Raw genomic sequence first — 21,895 nt, forward strand, 5'->3', positions numbered from 1 at the left:
CCATCTATCTAACTACTTAAAACTTTTATAAAGTAATTAATTTAAGAACATAATAAACATCTACTTAGATAATTTAAATATTTAAAGTGTTATGAAACCTTGAATATAACAATTCAAAATACGCAAAACTCTTCATATTGAAATGGTGGTTCTTAAACACTAGTAACAAACTTTTGTAATTTTTTATGGATTTCCTTGCTACTATTTCATGGATTTCCTTTCAAGTCTTGGTGATTTTAATTTATTGTTAACTTTTCATATTGATATGGGTGTTCTTAAACACTAGTCACAAACTTTTATATTATTTTATGGATTTCCCTTGTACTATTTCATGGATTTTCTTTCTAATTCTAGTGAGATTTTTAACTTATTGTTATGACTTCGTTTTAGTCAAGTCGAGAGATTTTAAACTATTTTGGAGTGAGATTTTTATTAAAGATAAAATGGAATAATTTAGTATGAAAGATAATTTACTTAAACTTTAAATTTAGTGTGCGAAGTGGTTTTATTAAAGGTAAAGAAGGTGATTAATTATGAAAGTTTTTATTTTAAAATTGGATGAAATTTGTAAAATATTGTATAGATAGCCTTTCAATTAAATATAAAGAAGATGTTTGAGTATAAAAGTTAATTTGTTTGAAGTTTAAGAAAAATTTAAACATGAGATTTCTATGCAAGTTAAAGGAGATGATTAAGTATGAAACCTAATTCCTTCTACGTTCAATTAGACTTTAAATCTATTATGTGACTAAGGTTTCAATTAAAGATAAAGGAGATAATTGAGCGTGAAAGTCAATTCCTTCTAAGTCTAGTGAGACTTTAAACCTGTTGTGTTATGAGGTTTCAATGAGAGACAAAGGAGACGATTGAGCATGAAAGCAAATTCATTCCAAATTTAACAAGACTTTAAACTTATTGTATCATGAGATTTCAATTGAAGATAAAGAAGATGATTAAGCATGATTAAGATGATTAAGCCAATTACTTTAAGTCCCGAGAGTGTAAACATATTGTTGAGATAAGTTTTCAATTAAAAATAAAGAATATGATTAAGTAATACTATTTCGAGAGTATTACTTACCTTTAACTATAATTTTAAACCATGAAAAGTAAAAAATAAAAAATTAATTTTATATAGCAAATAATATTTTTTATTTTCAAATTAAATTTAATACAAAAATTAATAAACAAAATTATAATATTTTAAATAGTAAGCTAATTTGATCTGAGATTGAAAATAGAAATCAAACTATTTTCAGTTTTTATATATATATATCAAAATAATAATAATAATAATTTTACTTCAAAAATATAACTATTACATCACATTTTTATACCATATTTTCATAAATTTAACCATACTTTATCAATAATAATAATAATAACAATAATAATAATTTTATAAATTTAACCATACTTTTTTAGTAAAAAATTTAACCCTACTTTATATCATATATAAAGTCAATAAATATTTGATAATCCATCTAACCACTTCATGTATTAAAAAATAATAAACATTTAAAAATATCTAATTTAAATATTGAAAGTGTTATGAACCCTGCTATTAAACTTACGCATTAACATATTTGTTAAAAAGATAAAGCAATTCAAAACCCAAAAAGTTTCATATGATATGGACATTCTTGTGATCGACTTTTGTGTTATTTTATAGACTTCATATTGATAGGACATTCTTGCTAGGACAGACTTATATATTATTTGATAGATTTCCTTTCGATTCTAGTGAGATTTTTAACCCTTTTTAATGAGAAAAAAACATAATTTTTTAACGGAAAGAATAAAGTTATAGTCAAGTCTGGCCATATTTTTAATTATTGTGTAGATTATGGAAACAAGTCATGTTTGGTTTATTTGTCTATGGAATTTCACATTTGTCTATGGGTTTATTAATGTAAAATTATTTTTAGTAATATAAATATTTTATATAGTTTACTTAAAAAACTATTATGCATATGAGTTAAAGGGGATGATTGAAGATGATTGAAGATGATTGAATATGAAAGTTAATTTTTTTAATTTAATTATATTTTAAATTCATTAAAGGTATATAAATATTTTTATATGGTTTATAAAAAAACTATTATACGGATGACTTAAAGAAGATGATTGAGTATGAAAGTTAATTTTTTTAGCTTAGTCATATTTTAAATTTATTATTTTAAATTCATTAAAGGTATATAAATATTTTTATATGGTTTATAAAAAAACTATTATATGGATGACTTAAAGAAGATGATTGAGTATGAAAGTTAATTTTTTTAGCTTAGTCATATTTTAAATTTATTAAAGGTAAAAAATGTGATTGATTATTAAAGTTATTTCTTTCAAAGTTTATTAATATTTAATAAAAATTTAAAGATGTTGTTATGAAACCAGTTCACAAAAAGATAGAAAAGATAGATCAACGCCTTAGAAATAAGCCTCTTCGAGGGGGCAACCTCCTTTACATTACACAAATGAACAATTCTTCGATGATACAAATGACAAGACCTCCTTTATATATATAGGAGTCTAAGGGGTCATAATATAATTAGAGCCAGCATAACAATAATAATGTAAGCGCACAACAATAACAATAGTGGGCTTCTATGGGGCACAATAATAACAATATGGGTACTACATGGGAACAATAATATAATAAGGGGTTTGCACTAATAATAATAAGGGGTTACAATAGTGAACATATGTCTTCGAAGCTAGAGGCGAGAGCGAACTCGAGGGCACGACGATAGAGTTTTAGAGGGTCTCGGAGGTTGCTCCTGATGGAGCGCGGCAGAGGAGGGAGCTCCACTCCCTCCTACAAGGAAGCAACAGCTGGTAGAGGCAAGTCACCAATGGGTAAAGTTAGAAGTTCTAGTGAGGAAGGGGGGAAAAATAATGAAAAGGAGCCAGATGGGGCCAGAACCAAAGAAAACAGTAGCGCAAAGGACAAATAGGAAGAAGACAAAAGCCAGGGAACAAGGGACAAAGATCAAAAGGGACCATGCAGACCCAAAATGAAAATTACTCCGAGAATAGTGTTGAATGATCCTGCTTTGTAGGAGCACAGGGAACATATGGGGACTTACGCCATAATCTGCAAATTCATGGGAATTTGGCCATCTGAAAAGGCATTACAGACATGGATCAAATACCACTGGAAACCCAAAGGAGGTATTGAACTCCATCTGGGGTCAAAGGGTTTTTTTACTGTGGTATTTACTAATATTGAGGATAAAGACAAAATATTTGAAGGAGGACCCTACTTTTTCGAAGCAACAGGCCTCTATATGAGGCCGTGGAAGATGAATTTCGTTCCAGAAAGGGAGACATTCACCTTGGTACCTGTTTGGATAAGGCTCTACTCCCTACCCCTCGATTATTGGCAACATGGGTTGCTTGCAACCATAGGCAATAAACTAGGTCGTTTTGTGAAAGCTTCGGAAGCCACAAGAAGGGGTAAATATACTTCCTATGCTAGGATTTGTGTAGAAATGGATCTATCAGGAGCTCTCCCAGATGAAGTAATCCTGGAAGTTTTGGACGAGGAATGGGTCCAAACGGTGGATTATGAGCATATCCCATTCAGATGTCGTAGATTCCATGAACATGGGCACCTGATTAGAGACTGCCCCCTTAGTAAAGTAGACAATAAAGGAGAACAAAATAATGTGAAGGATTCTAAAAACTTTCAGAAAGTGGTAAGTAGAGGAAAAGGAGGCAGAAAGGGCTCAAGGCAACAGCGCAACGAGGGGCAAAAGAACAACCCGAACAGGTTTCAAGTGCTAGAAGAAAAGGAAGAAATGACAAGTGAAGACCTAGAAATGGAGGGAGGACCTAAGGAACAAGAGAAGGGGGAGAACTACAACATAACAGAGGAGATTGTAACAGGCAAGAAACTATGAATAGGGAGATTGAAGCAGAAATGGATATGGAAATGACGCAAAGTGAAACAAATTTGGAAGACCATGAACTTCAAGAAATCCTAGAGAAGGAACACCTAGATCCGGAAGGGTTCTTGATGCAGGGAACCAAGGGAGGGATAGATTCACTACCCCAAGAGAACTGCAATAGAATACAATAGCTGTTTTTATGGAAGACTCAGGAAAGAGGGTTAGAAACAGGATTAAACACTGACAAGCTGGAAATCAAAGGAGTGAAAGCAATGAAACCATCCCTGAGACTAGCTCCTAGAAATGCTGGTAAAAAGAGAGGCCGAAAAAAGCAGAAGGAACTTTTGATGGAATGTGGAAAGCTAATGATAGATTCGGGTAAGATGAAAGACCTAACCAGTTACTCCTTTACAAATCTTTAAATATGAAATTTACATCTTGGAATATCAGAGGTTTAGGAAGTAAAAGAAAACAAAGATTGCTTAGTTCTAGAATGAAACAAGATATGTCGGACATGATTTTCATCCAGGAAACGAAATGTTCCATTCAGAAAATAAGACTTATACACAGCAAATGGCTCATGAGATATGAGTTTCTAGAGGTTAAAGCTGAGAACACAGCGGGGGGTATTCTTACTCTTTGGAACCCCCAAAGGATCAGCATTTTGGATGCAGAGGCATCAAGAAATTATCTTTCAGTGGTCATTCAACCTGTTGGGGTTTCAGAAACATTCCTGGTAACAAATGTTTACGGACCTCAAAAATTAGAGGATAAACTCAGATTGTTAGAAGCCCTTAGTGACCTCAGGAGCAGACAAATTGAAAAGCCTTGGATCTTGGGTGGAGATTTTAACATGATCAAAAGTCTCTCAGAAAAAAGGGGGTTCCATAATGCTCAACAAAAACTCCTTAGTGTTTCAAAAATTTACAGACAATATGATATTGGTTGAGTCAGATTCAAGCAATGGCCTTTTTACATGGAACAATAAAAGAGGAGGAGAGGCGTAGGTAGCATCTAAGCTGGACAGGTTCATGATATCGGAGGAATTAATGTTTCTAAATAGTGAGATAACAGCCATAGTGCTTCCTTTTGGAGGTTCGGTTCACTGGCCAATTCAATTGGAAATTAAGGGTATTGATGCTCCTAGGAATAGACCCTTCAGATTCAAAAACATTTGGCTGTCCCATCCAGATTTCATTAGTAACATTGAAAAATGGTGGGCTGAAGACTTGCAAACACAAGGATCTAAGATGTTTCTTCTTTATAAAAGACTAAAGCACATTAAGTTTAGACTAAAGGAACGAAACCAGAAAGATTTTGGTAACATTTTTGAGTAGAAACAAGCAGTGGAAATCAAAATGCTAGAACTCAATAAGGATCTAATAAATGAAGGATTTGATAAAGCTAAAAGTGAACAGGCTAATAAATACCATCTAGTTTGGGAAAACTTATGCAAACAAGAGGAAATATTTTGGAGACAAAAATCCAGAATTCAATGGCTCAAGGAGAACGGAACACTAGATTTTTCCACAAATCCACAATAGCTAACAGAGCTCACAACAGGATCTCCATGATTAAAGATGAGGGAGGAGAAATCCAGACCACTCATAAAGATATTGAAGCGGTGCTTGTCCAACATTTCTGGACTATCACTCGAGAAAACACTCTAGACAGGGATCAGTCCATCAAGGGAATCACAGGGTATATCCCCAAACTGGTGTCCAGAGAGGACAATTTTAACCTCAATAGACCAGTGGAGGAGGAGGAGGTTAGCGAGATTCTCATAGATATGCATAATGGTAAAGCACTAGGCCCAGATGGGTTGAATGTGGATTTTTTTAAGGCGTGTTGGCATATTGTCAAAGAGGACATTGTGAATGTGGTTGAGGACTCGAGGAGAAGCAAAACTATCCTGAAAGCCCTCAATACCTCCTTTATTTCTCTTATCCCCAATAGGACACTTCTCAATCGGCAGACAAGTTCAGACCAATTGCCTTATGTAATGTGGTTTACAAGATAATATCCAAAGTAGTGGCTGATAGACTCAAACCTCTCCTCCCCTCGCTTGTGTCTGAAGAACAATCAGGATTTGTCGAGGGAAGACAAATTCTTGACAACATTATTCAAGCACATGAGGTGGTGCACACGCTAACCAGCAAAAAAACAGGCGAGGATGCTCATGCAATTGGATATTGCCAAAGCGTATGACAAAGTGAATTGGAATTATATCAAGAAGGTTCTCTATGCCTTTGGGTTCGACCACAACTGGGTCAGATGGGTTATGGCACTGGTGTCCTCCTCTAGCTTTTCCATTCTAGTTAATGGATCCCCCTCAGAAATTTTCAATCCTTCTAGAGGCCTCAGGCAGGGAGACCCTCTTTCTCCCTTCCTTTTTATTCTTATGATGGAAGGGCTTGGGAGATCTATCAAGCAGGCCAAGGATATGGGTAAAATTAGGGGTCTTCAAATTTCAGAGAATGGCTCTGTGCTGACTCATCAACAATTTGTTGATGATACCTTACTGCAAGGTGTTCCAACAGTCAAAGAGGCTTTGGCCTTCAAACAAATTCTTAAAGATTTTGCCCTGGCTACAGGTATGGAAGTCAACCTCTCTAAATCAAAAATCTTCTTCTTCAGCACTAACATTGCCATCCAAAGAAACATCTCGAGAATTCTTGGATTTCAAAGGGATTCCCTCCCCTCTAAATATTTAGGAATACCTCTTACTGTCAGACCCATGCATAGGAGTATTTGTTAAATAGTACTTAATAAGATGCAGGATAGAGTAAATAAGTGGACCTTCCATGCTTTGAACCTGGCTGGCAGGTTAGTTCTGACAAAGGTTGTTCTTTAATCCATCCCAATTTTTATGTTATCAGCGCTCCCAGCTCCAAAAGGTGTCCTAGAGCAAATCAGAGACATTCAAAGAGACCTCTTGTGGGGAAAGGAGGAAACTAGAAAGAAATGGCCCTTGGTTTCCTAGGAAAAAATATGCAAACCCAAGAGTCAGGGGGGCCTGGGCCTGGATGATCAAGAGATTCTTTGTAAAGCTCTAGGAGCCAAACTCTGGTGGAGATGGGTGAAGGAGCCAAAAGCTCAGTGGGCAAGGATATGGAAAGAGAAGTATGCCAGCTCGTGGCACAATAATGATCTCATAAGAATGGCTGGAACTATAAAAGGCTCCTGCATATGGAACAGAGCCTGGGAGAACAGATTTCTAGTTCAAAAGAATAGTTTCTGGGAAATTAGAGCAGGAGATCTAGCTCTTTTCTGGGAGGACAAATGGCAGCAGGAACCAATTCTGTTAACAGAGAATTTTGTTAACCTAAAGCAGGAAACAGATGCCCAAGGGTTAATCAGAGTTAAGGATTTTTGGGATCTTTCGCAGACCCCTGAAAAATGGAGAAGCTGGAGAAACATTGAATGTGGTGAGGACAGCCCCCTAAAAATCAAAGCAGAGGCTCTAGGGGACTTGCTCAAGAAAAGGATGATCTTAAAAACAGAAGGGCAGGATCAATTGAGATGGGGTAATAACAAGCAAGGAGCCTTTAATCTTAAGGAAGCTAAAGGTTGTCTACTTGGGCTAAATTATAGTGTTCCCGATAAGACCTGGACACATCTTTGGAGGCAGCAAGGTTGGATGAAGATCAAGACTTTTATGTGGCTGGTTCATCACAAGAAAATATTAACTTGGGAGAATATTAGGAAAAGGGGAATTATGGGGCCCTCTAGATGCCAGCTCTGTGAGGAGCAAGAGGAGACAACGGAGCATATTCTCAATAGCTGCTCTTATACCACCTGGCTGTGGGATTTGTTCTCTGCGATTTTCCAGCAGTCTGATAGGGACAGAGGAAGTATCATAAACACCCTAAACCACTAGAGAAAGAACTTCAAGGAGAATGAAGTCCTAAATTTGGCCTAGGCCTTCACACCTTGCTTTATTATCTAGAACGTTTGGAAAGAGAGAAATAAAAGAATTTTCAAGAATGGTAAGTCTTTAGCACAACATCTTCTTGATCTTATCTTGAAACAGATCAGAGAGACAGTCAGCTCTACTGTTAAGAATATCCCCTCGAATCCCCCTTCAGATGAAGAGCAAAGAATTCTCAGGCAACTGGGATTGCAGGGGATAACTCCTCAAGGTAGAAACAGAAAGAATAATACCATGGTAACAGAAAAGGACTACTGGCAACCCCCACCGAAAGGCTTTCTAAAATTCAACATTGACGGTGCCTCCAAAGGCAATCCGGGAACTGCTGGTTATGGAGGAGCTTTAAGAGATGACGAGGGCAATATTATATTTATCTTCCACTACCATTTAGGCAGGGCTACCAATAACATGGTGGAAGTGATGGCGCTGGAGCAGTGTCTTGAGTTCCTATCTCAGAATCAGTGCTATAATATCATTGTGGAAGCAGATTTGGAGATAACTATCAACACAATGAAAAGAATCAGCGGTGGTTCTAGGCCGGAAAGAGTCTCGAGTCATTGGAAACTTATCCTAGCTTTTCTAAGAATCCAACTGCATCTTCAGGGTCTTCGTACCATAAGTTTCAACCATGTTCAACGTAAGGCCAACAAGCTGGCTGACTTACTGGCCAATGAAGGGGCAAGCAGTGCAGAGTGTGGAAAGGCGATAAAGTGGCAAGAAATTCCTCCAAGTCGTCTAAAGGCTATCTGTGAGGATCAAGCTGCTGAGGACAAGGAGGTTTTCCGATATCGAGCGGGGTTGAATTCAACGATTTGATGTCACTGGAGGGTTCCTTCTCGGCCCACCCAGATGTTCCAGTGAGGCTAAGTGTCTGGTTTGGGTGCAGATACTCCCGGTTCATCTCGACAAGGTTTCCCAGGCTTTTGGGTGGCACTTTGTGGTTCTATCTCCTTAATAAACTCGGGATCAGCTCCAGGGTACACGGTACGAGTTGGCGGAATGAACATTTAATGGGGTGCAGCAGTAGGCGTCCCCTTCTCGCTTCCGGGATTGCAGTCATGGCGAAGGGCGGGTTTCCGGTGATCGCACGGCTTCTAAGTGGTAAGTGGTTTTGTTATTTTGAGAGCGATCCCATAGAATGCACGACACATGGCAGGGGGCAGTTGTGGAAACCGCCCTTCATCACACGTTATAGTGTGGTTGGGTTCGGCGCTGCGATATTGTTCCTGGCCATCGGATCTGGCCTTCGGGTTGGACGGTTGAGATTGCCCGTGTGGTTTTGTGGGGCCCGTTGGGCCATCTCTCCGTTTTCTGTTGGCACGTCTCATCCGTTCCCTCCATTTTGTGCATTGGGGGTCGATGCTGACTATGGTCGCAGGTTGATGCTGGAATACCGGGTGGAGGATGGTTTTCCGGCGATCGTGGGCCTCGCGGGCGGAAAATGGTTTTTCATTTTTTGTAGCGAACACCTTCAGAGCACGACACGTGGCGGAGGGGGGTCAGTTTGAAAACCGCCTTTATCGCACGCTATTGTTCAGTCACGTTGGTCGGTGCGATTTGATTGTCGACCGTTGGATCATCTGCAACGGATCGACGGCTGGGATTGAATGTGCTAGTTGGTGGTCGGGTTTGGTAAGGGTCACGCTTCTTACCGTTGCGATTTTATCCTCCACCGTTGGTTTGGGTATGCTGGATCATTGGTGAAGATATTTGGTTCTGGTTGCTTGATCTGTCGGAAAAGTATAAGCCAGCTCATCTTTCTTGCTTTTGACTTCAGCTTTGTTCCTGGTTTTGGAACCACTTCCGGCTTCCTTTTTGTTCATTCTTGTCTAGCTTTTTTCGAATTTTGTAGTTGGGTGTTTTGCCCGTCTTCGGTTGGGCTTTCAGGTCCCTCTCGTCTTCCACAATTCCAAGTGGATCGTTGTAATTTATGTATTTTATTAATGAAATAGAAGGCCCTACTCTTTCTTAACAAAAAAAAAAATAAGGGGTTACACTAGTAGTATAAGGAACTAACATGCCCCTCTCCTTCAAAAAGTGTTGTCCTCAATGCTTGAGTAGTTTTGGATGCTTTTTTATAAAATTATCATCCTTCCATGTGGAATCTTCCGTGGGTAAGTTCTTCCACTTGATGAGATACTTTGAAATTGATCAATTTCGTAGCTATCGACTTCTGAACGCTTCAGATTCCAATATGATTTTTCCTTCCTTGTCAAGTTCTGGAAATATTGTTGGAACTGGGATCTTCGACAACTTTTGAATGAGTTCCCACCTTGCTTTTCCATTCTTCCATTCATCCCTTGCTTTGTTTATCAAATTTGGTTGGATAATTATACCAACCTCTACCATTTCTGCAACCATCTGTTCAATTCCACTCCTTTGGGCATATGGATATCTATAAGGCCTTATGTTTGGAGGAACATTTCCTGGAATCAATTAAATAACATGATCATGATCACAAATACGTGGGAGACCTTTGGGAGTCTAAAATACCTTGGAATAATTGTCCAAGAATTTTTGGAGATCTGGAGAAATAAATGATTTCGATGTGGGAACCATTAGTGAACATAATTGTGTAATTACGCCTCGTTGTTCTTTCTTTAGAAGCTTTTTCACTCCGTTAGAGCTTATTATATTTCTTGGTTTCCATGTGATACCCCTTAATTCAACTTCCTTTCCTTCCGAAGAAAATTTCATGAAAAGTTCTTGAAAATTAAAAGCTATTATGCCCAAGGATGGTAGCCATTGGACTCCTAGCATAACATCAGAACCACCCATTGGAATGGAAAGCATTGGGCTATTCAATACATATTCTCCCATGGATAGCTTGATATTAAGGCACTTTCCAAAGCAATTTATGGTTCCTCCACTTACAACCGTCACTTGACACTCTGGTGCTGGATATAGGAAGAAATTCAATTCCTTGGTTATCTTACAATGAATAAAATTATTGATACTACCCAAATCAATCAACACTATTACCTTTTTCTTCTTGATATGTCCTTCTATCTTTATAGTTTGAGGAGTGGTAATTCCGACCAATGCATTACAAGATATGGTTGGATTCATTTCTTCTTTCTTTTGGGTTGGTTCCTAGTGAGTATTCTTTTCTTTTAATGTTTCTTGATACTTTTCTTCCTGATATTTCAATGCTTCAACCTTCTTCTTCTTGATATGTCCTTCTATCTTGAGAGTTTGAGGAGTGGCAGTTCCTGCCATTACAATACAAGATATGTTCAGATTCATTTATTCTTTCTCTAGGGTTGGTTCCCGGTGTATATCCTCTTCTTTTGACATTTCTTGATCATTTTCGTCATTAGGAAGTCTTTCTTGTAGCATATTTGTCCCACCTTCCTTCAAACCTTCCATGTCTTTCTTCAAATCTTCCATGCCTTTCTTCCAATATGCTTTCATACCATCGATATCAGCTTCCATGGCATAGATAAAACTATTTATCTTTTGCTTCTCTAGAATATCATTTACCCTTATATTCAATTTTTGAAAGTCCTCAATGTGCTCTGCCATTGAACCCTTTTGTTTGAGATTTATCAATTGGCTAAATAAGTTTTTGCTCTTTGTATCCTCATAATGTGCTATCATTTCCTCCATGAAAATTGACCACGTGACAAGTGTTTACGAGAACAAAGTCGTTTATACCATAAAAATTGATTTGGTTCTAAATAATTAGATGCAATACGTACCTTTTGTAATAGTGGTACACCATGGAGATCAAAATATTTCCCCATATATAGTATCCAATTTATCGGATCCTTGCCATCAAACTTCTTCATCTTGCTTTTTCTTGATTTTAGAAGCTCGATCTTGAAAAGATTGTAACTCTGTAATTTCGAATCTTTAAGTTCTGAAATTTCAGACTGTAATATCCCCATGTGTCCTCTTTCTACCTCCACAAGTCTAATTTCAATTGGATTCCCAAAGAAGATTTATTCCCAATATCTTGCGATGACCTAATTATAGACTAGTTTAGTAGAGTGAACTTATACAACGTACCACATGTCACCATTTCAACCTTAGGTTCTGAAAATTATACCCAAACAAAATAAAGCTCATCCTCTTTCTGTAACTTTTTACGAAATTTCAATCTGATGCTCAGAGAGAAAGTTATGACAATTTTCCCAAGGTCACATGTTTAGCATGTAATTCGAGAGTCTATAAAAACCCTAACTTGCTCAAATCATATATCCGAAAATATAGCAAGGCAAGATCTGAAATTCAGACCTGAGGTTTAGACCGATTTCTTCTCAAATGGTTTTTTTTTTTTTGTTAACTTCGTAGCGAAAAAGTTATAGCGAAAATTCCACAATGACCTATTTTAGATGAAATTCTGGAGCTTGCCAAAGCCCTAACTTCCTCAGATCATATCTCCTAACATATAGCAAGACAAGATCTAAAATTTGGACCCGAGGTTCAGCGAGATTTCATCTGAAATGGTTTTTTGTGTTTAGCTTCTGAAACGTCACAGAAAAACAGTTATAGTGAAAATTCCATGATGACCTATTTGGAGCAGCAAAACCCTAGAATCCAAAGCTCTGATACCAAATGTTATGAAACCGACTCACAAAAAGATAGAAAAGATAAATCAACGCCTTAAAAATAAGCCTCTTCGAGGGGCAAACCTCCTTTACATTACACAAATGGATAATTCTTTGATGATAAAATGACAAAACCTCCTTTTTATATATAGGAGTCTAAGGGGTCATAATATAATCAAAGCCAACATAACAATAATAATGTAAGCGCACAACAATAAGAATAGTGGGCTTCTATGGGGCACAATAATAACAATATGGGTACTACATGGGCACAACAATATAATAAGGGGGTTGCACTAATAATAATAAGAGGTTACACTAGTAGTATAGGAAACTAATAGATGTTGTGTAGATGTATTTTCATTTAAAAATAAAGAAGATGATTAAGAATGAAAACAAATTTCTTTCTAATCCAATAAAACTTTGTGTGGATGAGTTTTTTTAAATCTAAATTAAAGGCGATGATTGAGTATGAAAGCCAATTTGATATTCTCAATATTTGATATCTTGATGGCTGATACACTGATATCTTGGTATTGTAATAAATTGGTGACCCTCTAGATTGTTATATATTTAACAAAAAATTCTCTATCAATGAAACTTAATTTCATGTGTTTCCACTAGTTTCATTTTCACTATGGTTTATCTTTACAAAACGAAAATGTTTCTTAAGGCCTCCCAAAGGACAATTAATGAGAAAAAATAGAGTGGACTACAAATATCTAAATGTCACAAGGTCTAACAAATTAATGTGAGAAATGTATTATGGATATGAAGAAGAAAAGGGAGGACGACACAAAAAAAGATTAATTATTTTAACATTTGAGATAATGAGAAATCCCTCTTCACAAGCAAAATAATCTCTCTTCTCATGCAACAAAATAAGCAACTGAATATCCATTTAGAGATTTTTTTGAGGAAAAATAGGAATTTTTTTCCTAGAAATCGATTATTAATGTTATAAAGGGGGTTGCAAAGCTTGTAATGGGGACTTGATATTTCTATTAGTTTGAATATAATTTTGAAGAATGGTGAGGGGTTGGAATTCCAATAATTGAGACCTAAGCGTTTTTGTCAATGAGAGATGCACCATTAAGACCCAGAGATTGGAAAATTTGGAAGTCTAAAACTTCTTATTATTTATCAATTTTGAAATAAAAGTTGGGAGATCAAAATATCTCAGAGCAACTCTTATTCAAATGTGTGAATGATTATATTACTGCATTATGGTGAGTTAAGATATTATTTTTTTATTCAGTTTTGTGTGAAATTAGTTTTTTTAATGTATTTGAGCTCCACATGAGATTTAAAAATTAGATGTTGAAGTGTTTAATATCATCATTTTCAACATTTTTTAAATAAAAAATGGAAGATTGAAATTTTTTAAGTAACTCTTATTTGAAGGTGTGAATAATTACATAACTACAATGTGAATTAAGTCTTTTAATCAGTTTGATGTGAAATTATTTTCCTTAATGTATTTGAATATAACATAATATTAGAGATTAAATATTGAAGTGCTTGATATAATCCTTTATAGATTATTTCATTCATATGTACTATATAATTATTAAGAAAATTAAGTATTTCTTTTCCTTATAATTATTATTTGATTCAACATGTTATTTGTCTAAGTTATATTATGAGTAAAATACATTTTCAGATATGTAATTAGATATTTTCCTTTTATAATTTGAGAATGTTTTATGATTTAATATTTTTTTTTGTAAATGAAATCTCTTTCGTTACTTAAATTTCTTATTCATGTCTCCTTTCATTTGATTACACATAGATTCTAAGTGTATGAAACAATGTTTTATAAGTTGTAACATACATATGCTTTAATAATTATTTAGTGAATGAATTTCTTCTTCGCTTAATAATTCACTATTCGTCTTTAGTTTTAACATTTAAAGTCATCTCTTTCAACTGAGATAGGATAATATATAGTTTTGTTTATGCTCAATAAAAAATGCAATTAAGATTTAAGAAAGCTTAAACAAAGGTCTCCTTTTAGGAGCAATCTCTTTAGGTGGCAACCGAGTCCACAGGTAAGTATAGGCCTAAGAAAGGTCTTGATTGGGTGATGATTCCTTGTTGTAGGAGAAATTTTTCCACCTGCCAACAAGTTGCTCCACAAAAGAGGCATGCATAAAACTTATAGAGAAGGGAAAACTACATAGATAATTTTGTACGACCAATTTTTGCACCTTACAATTGGGAGAAGAAGGGTGTTCATTGTGACTCTATAATGGTGTATAATAAAATTATTTTATGAATGAAAGGTTAGATCATGCTAATTGAGGAAGGAGAATATGTATACTTTCATATGGATTTTTAAGAGATGTACAACTACCTACTAAGATGGGAGGGGTGGGCAGGTAAAAAAAACTATATGCACCATTTGCTTTCTCTTTTGTTTGAAAACTTGATTTTCACATTTTTTATAATAATAATCTAATTTTAAGGTCACAGCCAAGTGAGACACCAAATTGATGTACAAGGCACCCTTGTTTGTGGGACAAGGCCCCCCAACTTGCAACAATTTAAATGTTAATTCTAGAAAGGTGTTTGTGGGACAAGGCCCCACCTTGCAATAATTTAAATGTTAATTCTAGAAAGGTGTACATACCCGATCCTCCTTAGGTTTGAACCCATGAACTCTTAGGAGAAGACACATTTTATCAACCATTAGGCCCACCGAAAAAATAAAATTATGCCAAAAAAATTAGGTTATATATTTGTAGAAAAGTTATCTTAATCTTTGATTGACTTTTAATTAAACCTTGAGCAAATGAAGACCAATTTTGACAAGTAATCAATCATAGCTAATTTGTATGCTCTAGATACTATTGGATGAAAATAATGCTTAGAAAATGAAGAAATAAAACATCTAATCCAAAACCAATTTGGATGTGTAAAAGCAAGGCATCAAAATTAAATCTAAGGTGCTAGAATTATAAAGCTAAAGAATACAATAAATATACTTAATGCTAAAAAAAGTAAATACAATGAATTTTATCCAAAGAATTAAGCCTAAATAACAAGCTTAGATTTAGAAAAGAGGTGTTGATACCATGAAAGACCATACACATATGCATAAATATATAACCATAGATTTATCCTATTTGAACTCCTAAAAAAATATTAAATAAATATAATGCCTGGATCTGGTTCCTCATCTAGTCCTGAAGATGAACCATGTGAGGAGAATATAGCTTATGTGATTTTTATGGAAATATCTTATGTGATTTTTATGGAAATATATTGTTATAATTATTATGAATCACAGGAAAAAAAATATATAATACTTAAAAAAGGAAGAAGAAGAAGAAGAAGCAAATAATTTAAATGATAAAAACCAAACATTCATAAAAGCTAATGAAGAATAATATCTATAATAGTCCAATGATACCTCATTCTGAATATAAAACGTCTTATAGTTAAATATAACTGCTAAACAAACATTCTGACCATAAAAATATATTATAAAATATAAATAATCATAACAATAATTTATAAAATTAATATCAAATTGATTTATATAACAAATAAATTTAAATTTAAATTTAAATTTAAATTTTTTATTTAGAATTGCAAGGTTGAGTGTTTTTATATGTTTTTTATATTTTTTTATTAAAAAAGATATCTAACAATCAATTATCACTGTGAAAAAAAAAAATTATGATGAAAAATATTAATTGGCTCGAAAAATATTAGGACAAATTCTACTCTCTGACTTTGTAAATAGCCCTAACACATTAGATTTTAAGTCTACAATATTTATATGCGTCACCCGAAATAATATCTACAAGTTCTATGTGAACTCTTCATATTCCCGCTTCAGTTTGGGACAATAAAGGGCATTAACCTCCTTCAAAGACTGGGAACCCTCAATGCCGGGCAACTCTACTAAGTCGTTGGACATGGAAACGTCCAGCGTTTGAAGCTCTGTCAGCTGTGCCAACCCGTGTATGTGCTTCAGCCCATGACATGAAAATATCTGCAAATCCTCCAAAGATTCCAATCTTTCCAGACCTGACAGCTCCTCCATTTCTCTACACTACCTAATATATAATGTTTCAAGTGTTGTTGGTAATCCAGAGAACCATTCTGTTATTTTTTGACCATTTAAGATCCATATATCTGAGTGCTAACTTTTCCATCCGAGTCAGCATTTTAATAGAGTCAGGGAAACATTTGACGGGGCACCACTGGAACTCCAACTCCTCCAAGATCCTTAGATCACCGAATGAAGGTGGCAACATTTACAAGTCAGAGCTTTCTGAGAACAAAATTTTCAAATAGCACTTGGCAATCCTGAAGATAAAAGAATCTTTTCTTGGCCAGAACCGGTGACATGTAAGTTGGGGAGGCAATTCTGCAATGCTTGGACACTCTACAAGATCTAAGAGTTCAAGTGTGCTGTATGGTCAACCACGCATACCAAAATTTAAGTTGTCTTAAATTTCCGAAAGTATTGGGGAGGGTATCCAATTCGTGACAGAAAGACAAGTCAATATGCTGGAGATTGGTTAGGTTCCCAAAGGAGCCTCGGAGGTGCTGCAATATCTAGTAGATAAACAAGTCAATATGTTGGAGATTGGTTAGGTTCCCAAAGGATCCTGGGAGGAGCTGGAATATCCAGTAGATAGACAATTCAAGATGTTCGGAGGCAGTTGACCTCTGTATTCCCTTGATATATTTGGGTATCCTTGAAGCAAGCCACTTATTCCTTGGAATTTGGTTTGGGGTGACAGCTGTGAGTGAGCTTGGCTGCCACTATTTAATATTGGGTGGATGTATTCCCTTGATATATTTGGGTATCCTTGAAGTAAGCCACTTATTTCTTGGAATTTGGTTCGGGGGTGACAGCTGTGAGTGAGCTTGGCTGCCACTATTTAATATTGGGTGGAGATTCTTTGTCTCAGACTCAGTTGCCTAGGATATTCCAAGATAAGTGTTTCATGTATTTTTTGGGTTAATGAATATTTGTTTACATTCCTAAATTGTAATGGGGTTGATAAATGTAATGTGAATGTGTTGCAAATACTAGACTGAAATAATGTTTATAAATGTGAGCAACAAAGGTGTAATATATCCTTGGCATGGAACGTTGTTATGAAATATTTGACTATGCTATTAGCATGCATGTTAAATAACAATATACAATGGTAGAGCATCAGAAATGGTTCCAAGAACCAGATTTAATCATTACAATCATTGGCATAAGGATTCTTTTATTATAGAAGAATGTTTACAACGAAGGAAACCTGTTGACAGGGCCTATGCATACATATATCATTGAATGTACATTTATATTAGCCACAAACCATAAGGAATTTTATGAGGCTTGTGTTGATGTGGAGGATAACTTCCTCTTGTGACTATTATAACTCATGATCTTGCAGTGGAGGCTTAGCCAGCGTTGCATTTTTAGCAATCCTGCAAGTCTTTGATCCTTGTGGTATTTAAAAACACCTATGCACTGAAGAGGAGTTACTCAAGTGTAAGCTCAAGAGGGTGGCACCTGTAAGGGCTAGTAGCTCATAAAGGCCACGTAGGGACGTTGGACAAAATCAAGCTGATTTTAGAAGCTCTGCAACCAAACTCGGAAGGAGCCCATGCTCGATGGCGATGCAATGGAGTTGCATGAAGACTTGACTTATAGCCAATAAGATACATCAATACTATTGGAGGGAAGGAAGACCTAGACGTGGCATGCCTTGATTGGCTTGCTCATATCCAAACTTATCGTGATTGGGCGTGGGTAGGGAGACTTTACTGGGTTAGTATCTCGAACTATCCCTCATGGACCAATCAGAGGTGGAGAGGGCAGAGGAAGGCCGACCAAAATTATGTTATGATGCCCATTCCCCATGATGTCATTTGAAAAGGTGGCGGGGTGGTGAAGTTCTCCTAGACTGTCGGATTTGGCAAAGGAGATGTGGACCTCTCGATGTGGGGTCGAAACCATGAGTCATAACCCTAAATGCGTCGGTCCCAACCTAGGTTATCAAACGTGAACTTCACAATGATGCAAACCATAGATCGAGGTTCCAAGAGAGGAGAGTTATCAGATCGACGAATGTGTAACTAATCACAGGCAGTGACATAGATGTAAGCATCGCTAGGTTTAGGTGGCAAGTTAATATAATTAAGATTAACAATTAAGTTATTATGAATTAAGTATACAAACATAAATAATAATAAAGCTCATTAAGCATAATCAAGTATAAGCAAATGTAAAACAAAATGTTATAACTGTCACTTACATGAGGTAAAATAAATACCATAACACCAATAATGCATACATCGAAATATGTGTGTGTGTGTGTGTGTTATTTAGTATCCCATTCTTCTAACAGTACCAGAGGAGTTGGATCCTCAGTGACACACTGTGCCACTGGGAAGTGGTGGGATGGGGGTCCCTACAGGTGGTATTAGATCAACATCTAAGTTCAAGACTTAGACTGGATGGGATTTATCATGGACAACTGATGATTTTTAGGAAATTCCTAAGTAAAATTATTAGTTATTAAAAGTCGGTCTAAATAAATTAATAACAGCTCCAACTAGATATTGATTGACTTTCTGACCGGTTGGAACAACAAGAAGTTCAACAGTCAGCTTGACTAAACAAATTTCCAACTGTAATGAATTATGATTCTGGGTATGCCTACAAACCTCATATGGTAAATTGCTAAATTTATATGCTAGTATGGTTATTTTGTTACAAGGAGATTGTTATGGCATCTATACAAGGGTAGAACCTTGTGACTAGTTGTTTGTTTATTTTAATGATTATGCACTAACAACTTAGATTACTTGAATTGTAATCAATGTGTATGAGATACTAAACATTATGAGTATGTTAGTGTGGTTGTCTTAACACAACAGGGATCACCATAATAGCTCCATGGGTAGGAAATTCATGGCCATAATTGTGTCTATTTATTCATCTATTTGTGTTACCTAATAATGTGCATGATTAAAAACACATTACAAGCAACATAAGACAGAGCGAAAGAAGAAATGATGATTGGAAAGGTGTAGTACAATTCAAATCAATCACAGCATGAAATTGAAGAATTCAAGGTCAATGAAGAGGAAAGATTAGTCGACCAAGGGGGAGGGAGTCACTCTCTAGATTGGATGGATACCATTAGAAGCCTAAGGGTTGAGGTTAGGAGTTCAAGGTAGATAATGAGAGGTTTGTAAGAGTCCAAGAGAGGTATGTTGAGATAAATGAAATCATTCTACAAAGTCTTTCAAATTTTCAGAGGTAGGGGCAGTCAGAGATGACGACCAGTCATAGAGAGAGAAGGATTCCTCAGGGATCATCTGAGTATACCAATGGGATAGACGATGGAAGGTATTGGAAGAGACATAGGCATAAAAGTGAGGACATCGTGAAGGGATATTCTCCGTTGAACACACCAAGACAAAGGAACCAACATTAATGTGCATCATTCTAGCATACCATCCAGTTCTCATACTAGGAGGCACTATCATTTCTTCCATCATTATCATCATCATCATCCATCAAGAAATAAAAAGCACTGCCTTATCAAGGAATTTCAGAAATCCAAGCCACTCACATTTCATGGGCACATGAAGAAAGCAGAGGATCCAAAAGCTTAGATGTTGGGCATGAAGAAGTTTTTTCAGAATACATAACTATTTTGAAAATATGAAAGCTAGAGTTGCCACTTACAGCTTGCAGGTAAAATAAAATATATGGTGGGAAGATCTGAAGTATGTTATGGGGATTGTTGAGAGGGAGTTGACTTGGATGGAATTTGAAAATATCTTCATATGAGAAATATGTGTCTGAACGTTATTACAATGGAAAAGAAAAGAAGTTCTATGAACTCAAGATGGGGCAATTATCCAATGAGGAATGTGTCACCAAATTCCCATGGTTATTAAGGTATGTACCATATATCAAGAATGAGAAAGACAAGATCTCAAATTCCTTCTAACATAATCGTTCTCGCCTTTGCTACATTCTTCTTCCATGCATCCAAATTTTGAGCAATTGTTGTTGCGGGCCTAGGAATATCACTACCTGTGAAATCATTTAGCATGTTTTCTTCCAACACTGCTTCCATCCTTTCCTTCCAAGCTATGTATTTTGAACTACCCTGAAGGGAAAATTCGAGTCTCAATCCACAAAAAGACATCCTGATCCTGCTGCTGGTCTGAAAGAGTAGATCTGCGAATTTGATTCACTTTCTCAAAACAAACTTGTAATATTCTCTTCTATAGTGATTCTTGCTCTTATACCTTGTATAAAATCCACGTAAATTCAACTGATATTTTAATATGCTAAAACAAAATACTTGAATCTACTCTACAAATTGTGGAAACCAATTACAATCGCACAATCACATGAACTAGAAAGAGAAATAATTTCAATCTCATAACACAAATATTTATCTGGAGAAAGCCTCAGCTAAAAATCTCGCTATATTTATATTGCATAAGTCAAAGAATATGAAACAATACAATGTTTCTCTCAAGATTGAGAGGTCTTTGCACTATCTATGTCTATCTCACCCCATCCTAGGCTTGCTTGGTTCAATACTTAACCAATTTCTTGGCTCTGGATGTCTTGCCTTGCATGTGCGATCCGCGGGGAAATTGAACCCCTATTAATTAGGAAATTACCCAATAATGACTGTGCAATACATCTAAGACCTTCTGCTGACTCCATGCACCACCTGTATAATTTTCTAATTATACAACTCATAGTACACTTCCCTTAATCTCCAATATCAACTGGGTCTTCCTCAGAACTGGAATCCATGAGCTATTTATAGTGAATTATTAGTTATCTAATTGATCACTGCATGTGAATTAAATCATATTTAATTCACTGGACCTCTCACTAGTTCCTCCATCAGTTAGAACTAGTTAAACTAATTTTAGATCAAACAATTAAGTTAAATAATAACAACTCAAAATAAACTGCAACTGGACCCCCTAAAATTTAGGGAGCACTCTACATGCCTCTAGTTTGACCCTCAACTTGAATTGACTGAGCTAACTAAGTCTTCCTAACTTATTTAACTCGTACAAGTTGTCATGTGATGTGGAATTACAATGTCCTTCTAATTTAATTAAGGGAAAATTAAATTAGAAGCCTCTTCTTGTTGCAATTTTCAATATTTCTTTTTGCAAAATTCAACATTTATGATTTAATCATTTTTCTGGAATTGAAATCTCTTTTGTTAATTAAATTGCTTTGTCATATCTCTTTTCATTTCATCTCATATAGACGCTAAGTGCATGAAACAATGTTTTATAAGTTGCAACATACATCCACTTTAATAATTATTTAGTGGATAAATTTCTTCTTCACTTAATAATTCATGATTCGTAATTAGTATTAACATTTAAAGTCATCACTTTCAACTAAGATGGGATACTAGCTAGTTTTATTTATGTCTAATAAAATTGTAGTTAAGATTTATGAAAGATTAAACGAAAGTCTCCTTTTAAGAGTAATCTCT

Source organism: Pinus tabuliformis, chromosome 1_2 (assembly GCF_031772625.1).
Source record: "Pinus tabuliformis cultivar Carrire ecotype Pingquan chromosome 1_2, CPIR1, whole genome shotgun sequence".
Classification (NCBI taxonomy): domain Eukaryota; kingdom Viridiplantae; phylum Streptophyta; class Pinopsida; order Pinales; family Pinaceae; genus Pinus; species Pinus tabuliformis.